This window comes from Elaeis guineensis, chromosome 2 (genome assembly GCF_000442705.2).
Source record: "Elaeis guineensis isolate ETL-2024a chromosome 2, EG11, whole genome shotgun sequence".
NCBI lineage: Eukaryota > Viridiplantae > Streptophyta > Magnoliopsida > Arecales > Arecaceae > Elaeis > Elaeis guineensis.
In genome coordinates, this window is record NC_025994.2 from 66,135,394 (window position 1) to 66,144,790 (window position 9,397).

Below are 9,397 nucleotides of genomic sequence, written 5' to 3' on the forward strand. Positions count from 1 at the left end.
TTTGCAATTAAATTTCTGCGCTAACAATAAGCAACTGCCAAAACTATAATAATTACAAATTAGCAGTTTTTAAAATTCAAACTATTAATCCGATTGATAATTTGAATTTGATCCAAGTCATTAATCAGATCATGCTCCTTATGTATGTGACCCCTCAGGTTTTATTCTGTCTAGTAGTGAGACATACCGTGATCTCTGTCACAGTATCATCGAAACTCTTTTCGATGGATTAGAACAATTCCAACTCACCTCAACAAAGATCGTTGATCTAAAAATGATCTTAGTGAGTTCTTACGATCCACCAGTGACGTCTAGCAATATGTAGTGGCAATCCAACAGAATAAAAAAGTAAACCTCTGGGTGCAGTTATCGTGGGATACAATCCCTCTATCGTGAGTCCCAACTTGATGGAGGTCATGGAGAATCAAATCCCATCATCAGTCATATGCTAGATTGGCTCGACTCGAGTTCATCTGTGAATCCTGTGAAAACTCTTTTCTAGTATTTATACTTACTCTAGTCAGAGATTTTTTGAACTCAGTCTTACGAATCGCATAAGACTTCTCCTTTTTTATCAAGGATGATAGATTTCATCTTGATGCATCCTACTCCAAACAGCGAATCTGAACCTACAATAGCCAACATACACAGTAAAGACCCAAATGGCTAGAGACCAAGAGAATGTACAGTCAAACTAAGTAGCCTCACTGCGAATAGCCAACACACCATAGGTCAAAGGACTAGTCACACTATTGCTGCATCGAGAAGATCATTGATGAGTGAGTAGACATCCAAATAATTTCTCGTGTTGGTCACGCTCAGTGTAAGCTGTCTTCTAACAACCACCTGCACTCTCATCCTAGTGTCTCTACATCATAGACTTAAGACTCATCTGCCCTAAAGGAAGGTGATTCATGCATCGATCTTGAATGGATTGATCACTGTCCTCCATGACAATCATTCGATCAGGAGTATTTAGAAATTAACCACTAATGATGTATGTCTCAAATTCTTAACACTTTGAGAATATACAAATCATCTTTATTAATTTCTAGGATAAATCATAGATACATAAGACATGATTGGTTATAAAGACTGTCCATCAAGTATAAAATATGTCCTAAAAAAAGTATGTGTCAGCCAAGATTGGCTTTTAGGGCACACATCTAACAAACTTTTACTTGTACTAAAGTCAATCTGCCATATACCTGAGCCCCATCTTCTGAAGACAGACTTTGATATTTAGCTGGCTAAGTGACTTAGGCCTACCACTATTATGTGAAGTCTACTCTCTGTACCTCCATGTATTTCTACTTGAGGTAATCACGTGTATCCCTATTATATGTATATGGACTTCTGATGAGACCTTGGCTCCTTAGCAAGGACTATGAACCATTATCTTTGTAGTACAATGTCATAGCATCTAATGATATGACATCAAGTTTCGCAACTATCATAAGAATCAGAATGCATCCTGCACATCTACAACATATTCAGCTTCCAGTGATTGATTCTCTGAAACCCTTCCAACACATCGAACCAACATAACTCAAGAATACATATTGATGTAGACATTCTATCATCAACATCAGTATATCCTCTCACTCTTAGCTCTAATCTTTTTTCAAAGATGAGGAATAATCTCTTAGTACTTCTCAAGTACTCAAAGATATTTTTCACAGTAATCCAATGCTCCTAGCCTGGATTCGACTAATATCTGCTCGTGACTTTCACAGCAAGATATACCAAATCGAGTACATAGCTTGGCATACACCTATGCCTAAGAGGATAACGGATCCCTCTTGACGATTTTAATGCGGAACCCTTTCAGCACCTCTTCTATGTATTTGTCTGTGAAAATCAAACATCCTTTCAGGATCTATCTCTATAGACCCTTATTTTCAGAATGTTTGACCTAACTCTTTGAAAGAAAAATTTTATATGTAACCACATCATAACTGATGTCAATATGAGACCCTCCCACTGACCTTCATGTAACTATATGATTTCTCATATCACATCGTTGTAGGTTTTGGGATCATCCCTATGTTCTCAATCTCCCTCGAGAAACACTTTCTTTGAATCTTTTGTAAGAATACCAAGTACCTTTGAGATCCTATTAGATCTATGAGGTGGAGTATTTACTACATATACTAGCTCATCTTAAATAGGTTGTACATGTCTTATGACTCATTATTCTTCAGAGATTTTCTCTTAGAGTTTATCCTCCTACTGTTTTCAAGAAAATAGTATGATTGCTCATAATCACATTGTGAACCACTGAGAAGAAAAAGTGATATCCCAAACTCTTTTGGAATGCCCTATAAACGAGCTCTCACAGACCTATCCTCTAACTTATCTATCATATCATATCTCATATGATGTGATGAAATCAACTTTAGAGGAAGCCTATTTTAAATTTCAGAAATTAATTCTTGCTCTTAAAGAAATAATAGTTAAATTAGTGATATTCATGATAGATTGAACCATATCTCATATAGTGCCATTGCTCCACACAGATACCCCCATTGAGCTGAAGTGTATAAAGAGAATTTCATCATAAAACTATGTCATTCTCTTTAGATAATCAATAATTTTTTTATTTGATATTGCATCTTCGATCTAATCGAAGTACCTTTAGAAATTTTAGATTTATCTTTTCTACTTCACATCTGAATTTCTTGAACCTTTCAAAGTCTTTCAGATTTGTATCTCACATACATATACTTATACCATGATTGCTCATCAGTAAAGGTGATGAGTAGTGATAACTTCTTAGTCTGACTCATCAAATGGGCCATCCACATCGTATGTGTACTAGGATAAATATTTTAGTGGTCCTATCCCCTTGACCAACAAAGGATAGCTTAGTCATTAACTCTTAAAGAGATGATTTACAGACTAGATATGATTTAACAATCAATGAGCCCAAGGGCCCATATTCTCTAGTCAGTAAATCATTTCTTCTCATACATGACCTAGCCAAAAGAACCATTTATATACTTCAGATTATTTGGTTTTGGATCTCTTAGACCTAATGGCATTCACTATTGACTCAAATAAGTTCACAAATACATCACTATGCAAATGATAATGAACTAAATCCAAATGGTAATCATCGAGATTAGGTGCTCATGGCCTCAATGCAATTTTTACACCATTACCGACTCAAAAGAGTCACTTCACCTTCTCTCAGTCCTCTTCCTTCCTTAGATCTTATATTAAAGTGCATAATATGCACTAGAGTCTAATGAAAAAGAAAAAATTATAAGATTAATTTTGAGCAATTCGACATATCTTCCACAGGTATGTAAATATTTTTTTAGGTTCTCTAGGTATATATCTCTGAACTTTTCAAGGTCTCTTAGTTACCAGCATATTGACTAATTCAGTTAAGGTGCTATAATATTTATTCATATAATTATTTCACAAACTATTTGTATAAATCAAAAATTATAGGATCAAATTTATTAGTAATTTCTTATGCATGATCATGTCAAGCTTTTCAAGCTCTTCAATATCCTTGATCATCGATCATGGACAAACTATCCATCATGCATCTCATGTACTATACGACTTTGATCATCTCACAACTATTGCAGATGAATCATTATGTCATTTGCAGTCTACATGTCTTTATGTATATATTAGATTTTGTTGGGTATAAAATACCCTCGGCCGAAGTTCTTGGCGGGATTGACCCTCGCAAGTCTCCTCCGACTTTCGACTGCTGTTGGTGAACTCCCATCGCTCTGCCCAGACTCCTACAGGAGCCGGGCTCCGTCCTCAACTTCAACTGCGGGTAAGCCTTGTCCGGACTCCTACGGGAGCCAGACTTCGCCTTTGATTTTAATTGTAGGAAGACTCCACCCAGATTCCTACGGGAGCCGGGCTCCGTCCTCGACTCCAAAGGCTGCAGACAGACTCCGTCCGGACTCCTACGGGAGCCGGACTCCGCCCACGACTTCAACCGCAAGTAGACTCCGCCCGGACTCCTACGGGAGCCAGGCTCCATCCTCAACCTCAACTGCTGGTAAGCCTTGTCTGGACTCCTATGGGGGCCGAACTTCACCTTTGATTTTAATTGCAGGAAGACTCCGCCCAGATTCCTACGGGAGCCGGGCTCCGTCCTCGACTCCAACGGCTGCAGACAGACTTCGTTCGGACTCCTACGGGAGCTGGACTCCGCCCACGACTTCAACCGCAAGTAGACTCCGCCCGGACTCCTACGGGAGCCAAGCTCCATCCTCAACTTCAACTGCTGGTAAGCCTTGTCCAGACTCCTACGGGGGTCGGACTTCACCTTTGATTTTGATTGCAGGAAGACTCCACCCGGATTCCTACGGGAGCCGGGCTCCGTCCTCGACTCCAACGACTGCAGACAGACTTCGTTCGGACTCCTATGGGAGTCGGACTCCGCCCACGACTTCAACCGCAAGTAGACTCCGCCCGGACTCCTACGGGAGCCGGGCTCCATCCTTAACTTCAACTGCTGGTAAGCCTTGTCCGGACTCCTACGGGGGCCGGACATCACCTTTGATTTTAATTGCAGGAAGACTCCATCCGGATTCCTACGGAAGCCGGGCTCCATCCTCGACTCCAACGGCTGCAGACAGACTTCGTCCGGACTCCTATGGGAGCCAGACTCCGCCCACGACTTCAACCGCAAGTAGACTCCGCCCGAACTCCTACGGGAGCCGGGCTCCATCCTTAACTTCAACTGCTGGTAAGCATTGTCCGGACTCCTACGGGGGCCAGACTCCACCTTTGATTTTAATTGCAGGAAGACTCCGCCCGGATTTCTACGGGAGCCGGGCTCCATCCTCGACTCCAACGGCTGCAGACATACTTCGTCCAGACTCCTATGGGAGTCGGACTCCACCCACGACTTCAACCGCAAGTAGACTCCGCCCGGACTCCTACGGGAGTCGGGCTCCGTCCTCAACTTCAACTGCTGGTAAGCCTTGTCCGGACTCCTACGGGGGCCGGACTTCACCTTTGATTTTGATTGCAGGAAGACTCCGTCCGGATTCCTACGGGAGCCGGGCTCCGTCCTCGACTCCAACGGCTGCAGACAGACTTCGTTCGGACTCCTACGGGAGCCGGACTCCGCCCACGACTTCAACCGCAAGTAGACTCCACCCGGACTCCTACGGGAGCCGGGCTCCGTCTTCAACTTCAACTACTGGTAAGCCTTGTCCGGACTCCTACGGGGGCCGAACTTCACCTTTGATTTTAATTGCAGGAAGACTCCACCCGGATTCCTACGGGAGCCGGGCTCCGTCCTCGACTCCAACAACTGCAGACAGACTTCGTCTGGACTCCTACGGGAGCCGGACTCCGCCCACGACCCCAACTGCATGTAGACTTCGTCCGGACTCCTACGGAAGCCAGACTCCATCTTCTATTTCGACTGCGGGAAGACCTCGCCCAAACTCCTACGAGTATCGGACCCCGCTACAGACTCCAACCAAACTTCGACCGACAAGTCTGGACCCCCTAGCAGGCCACAGTAACGGACAACACTGCTCCACTCCCTGCGGCGGACCCTACGCAGCTCCATTACTCCCTGGCCGGCCGTATTAACGGCCACGATTCTGCTCCACTCCCTGCAGTGGATCCTGTGCGATTCCACCACTCCCTGACGAGTCATGACAGCGGACGTCGCTCCACTCCCCGTAACTGATTCCACGTGGCGAGCCACAGCAATAGCCATGATCCCACTCCACTACCCTCCGTGATAAATTCCTCCTAACTCTGGGCAGCCCACTACCAGACGGTTACAGGCGTCGCTATCAATTTGTTGCCCCCTCCGTCTATAAAAGGAGAACCCTAGATACATTATTCAATAAGCTCTCATTTTTACCTAGAAACTCTGCTAAAATTTTTGTTCGAGCACTCCATTCTTGTTGAGGCAGAGAACTGACTTGAGAGTCGGAGGATCTTGCCGGAGCAACCCCACCTCCGATTTAGACTTCTTTTGCAGGTCCCGGCGGCGACCGTGACTCCAGCTTCTCCGGTGTAAGTGGATTTTTGCACCAACAGGATTGGCACTAGAGGAAGGGGCTGAACCTTCGTGCGGTACCCTCATTCTTAAAGGAGCGCTCAACGGAGCCACCTCCGATCATCTTCTCCGACACCCGCCCATCCTTTCCCCCACTTGATCCTCGCCCTATGTCTTCTCATGAAGCATCGCACGGCCACCCACGGCCTCCGCAGCCATATCTCGGGCCTCGGTCTCGCCTCTGGTTTCCCGGGCCCTGCATCCTCCGGCAATGGTCGCCGGCATGGAGTGGTCGGACAATCGGCCTCCAACGGATTTTGCCAACACCATCTCAGGAGGATCCCGGCAGGAAGCAACCAACGTACCGGCCATACCCCCCAAGCAGCAAAAGATTGAAGAGCCCATAACCTTTACTGAAGAAGATGCTCAGGGAGTCCAATTCCCTCATAACAACGCGGTCGTAGTTTCCATGAATATAGCAAATTACGATGTTCGTCGCATTCTTGTCGACAATGGAAGCTCGGCCGACATCTTGTTCTACGACGTCTTTTCAAGAATGTCCATCCTTGACGGTCATTTGAGACCGATTAGCTCCCCTCTGGTAGGGTTTACCGACGATGCTGTTCCGACGGAAGGAATAATAACTTTGACTGTGGCCGCAGGTCGATATCCAAGGCAATCCAGGGCTCTGGTGAATTTCTTGGTGGTGAAGGCACCGTCAGCCTACAATGCAATCCTCGGCCGACCTGGCCTTAATGCTCTCTGAGCCATCATATCAACTTACCATTTGAAGTTGAAATTTCCCACCAACCAGGGGATCGGAGAGGTCCGGGGAGACCAAGCCCTGGCCAGACACTGCTACAATATAGCCTTGCAAAGAAGCGACCAATCTGACCCCTGTCCCATTGATGGATTGGATGCTCGCGATGACCTCACCGAAGAGAGGGGTGCCCTAATTGAAGATCTGGTACCAATCCTTTTGAATGACGGGAATGCGGAGCATGTGGCGATGATCGGCTCCAACCTGGGGGAGGAGGTGCGGATGCGTCTCATTGATTTTCTACGAAGGAATGCGGACATTTTCGCTTGGGTTCCAGCAGACATGCCAGGGATTGACACGAAAGTCATGGAGCATCGCCTGGCCGTCGATCCAAAGCATCGACCGACGAAAGAAAAAATTCGAGGTCATGCATCAGAAAGGCAGAAGGCGATAGCCGAGGAAGTGGACAAGCTCCTTAAAGCCGGATTCATTAAGGAAGTCAATTATCCTGATTGGATTTCCAACATTGTCCTAGTCGAAAAAGCAAACGGCAAGTGGAGGATGTGCATAGACTTCAAAAAGCTGAATAAGGCCTATCCGAAGGACAGCTACCCCCTTTCCAGAATCGATCAACTGGTGGATGCGACCTCGGGCCATGAGCTCCTCACCTTCATGGATGCATTCTCTGGCTATAATCAAATCAGAATGGCACCGGAAGATGAAGAAAAGATAGCTTTCATCACTAATCGTGGCCTTTACTGTTACAGGGTCATGTCTTTTGGCCTCAAAAATGCAGGCGCAACCTACCAACGGTTGGTGAACAAAATCTTCAAGGAGCAGATCGGCCGTAACATGGAGGTCTATGTGGACGATATGCTCGTAAAAAGCAAATCTTTCAGAGATCACGTCGCCGACCTCGAGGAGACCTTCGACGCTCTCCAAAAATATAGAATGAAGCTGAACCCAACTAAATGCGCTTTCGGAGTAACCTCGGGAAAGTTTCTGGACTTCATGGTGTCGGGGCACGGGATTGAGGCCAATCCAGAGAAAATTCATGCCATCCAGGAGATGGCCGCCCCAAAGTCGATAAAAGAGGTTCAGCGCCTCATGGGGAGGATAGCGGCCCTAAATCGCTTCATCGCAAGGTCGGCCGAACGGTGCTTACCCTTCTTTCAAACCCTCAAGCAGCCGAAGAACTTCTGTTGGACCTCTGAAGTGCAACAGGCGTTCGAAGAACTAAGGAGCTACCTCAGCTCACCCCCACTGTTGGCAAAGTCGGAGCCTGGGGAGGAACTATTTTATACCTGGCGGTCTCTCCCATGGCTCTCGCGGCCGTCCTTATCAAAGAAGAAGCGAAAGTCCAACGGCCAATCTACTACGTCAGCCGTGCATTGAGGGACGCCGAGACCAGGTACACCAAATTAGAAAAACTAACTTACGCCTTGTTGATTGCAGCCCGGAGGCTCCGGCCCTACTTTCAAGGGCACACCGTGACGCTGCTCACCAATCAACCGATCAAAGCGATTTTGCACCAGGCGGACGCCTCTGGGAGGATGGCAAAGTGGGCGATCGAGCTCACAGAATTCGACATCAACTATCGACCCAGGCCAGCAGTGAAGGCCCAAATACTGGTAGATTTCATAGTAGAGTGTACTATCCCAGAGGAGGCTGAACCTGAACAGAGCGAAATTGACAACCTGAAGTCCCGACCGAACTCCCCCAAAGAAGAAGCGGATCCCTCTGATCGCTTTTGGGCCCTCTATGTGGATGGGTCTTCCAACATGTCAGGCACAGGTGCAGGCCTGATCTTGGTCAGTCCGGAGGGAATCATCACGGAGTACGCTTTGCGTTTTGAGTTTCCCGCAACAAACAATGGAGCAGAATATGAAGATCTGATCGCAGGACTAAGGATTGCCAAAGAGCTAGGAATAGATCAGCTCCGGGTCCACAGCGACTCTCAACTAGTAGTGGGACAAGTCAGCGGAAGTTACGAAGCATAGGAGACAGTATGCCAAATACCTTGAAAGAGTAAAGGAGCTCGTCCCCGCCTTTAGTAGCTTCAACATCAGACAGATCCAAGGTTGGAAAATACCAGGGCTGACCTTCTCTCCAAGCTGGCAACGCTGGCTCGGCGAACTGCCAAAGGCATTCTCTTTGAAGTTCTAAAGCGCCCGAGTACAGAAGAGTCGCGGCCTGTGATGGAAATTGACCACGAGCCCAGCTGGGTCGACCCACTGATAATCTATCTCAGAGATGGAGTTCTCCCCCAGGATGCGAAAGAAGCTCGAAAGCTCCGAAACCAAGCCTCCCGATACATCCTTTATGAGGGCAAATTGTACAAGAGATCATACTCCTTGCCCCTCTTAAAATACCTCCGGCCTTCAGAAGCTGACTACGCCTTGTGGGAGTCATGAAGGAATCTGCGGAAACCATTTGGGGGCTAGATCTTTATCCCACAAGTTGCTCCGCCAAGGATATTACTGGCCGACAATGCATCATGATTCGATTGAATATGTCAGAAAGTGTGATCGATGCCAGAGATATGCTAACGTCCAGAGACAGCCCGCCACCGAGCTCACACCTTTGAGTGCCCCATGGCCTTTTGCGCAATGGGGATGGACATCCTTGGCCCC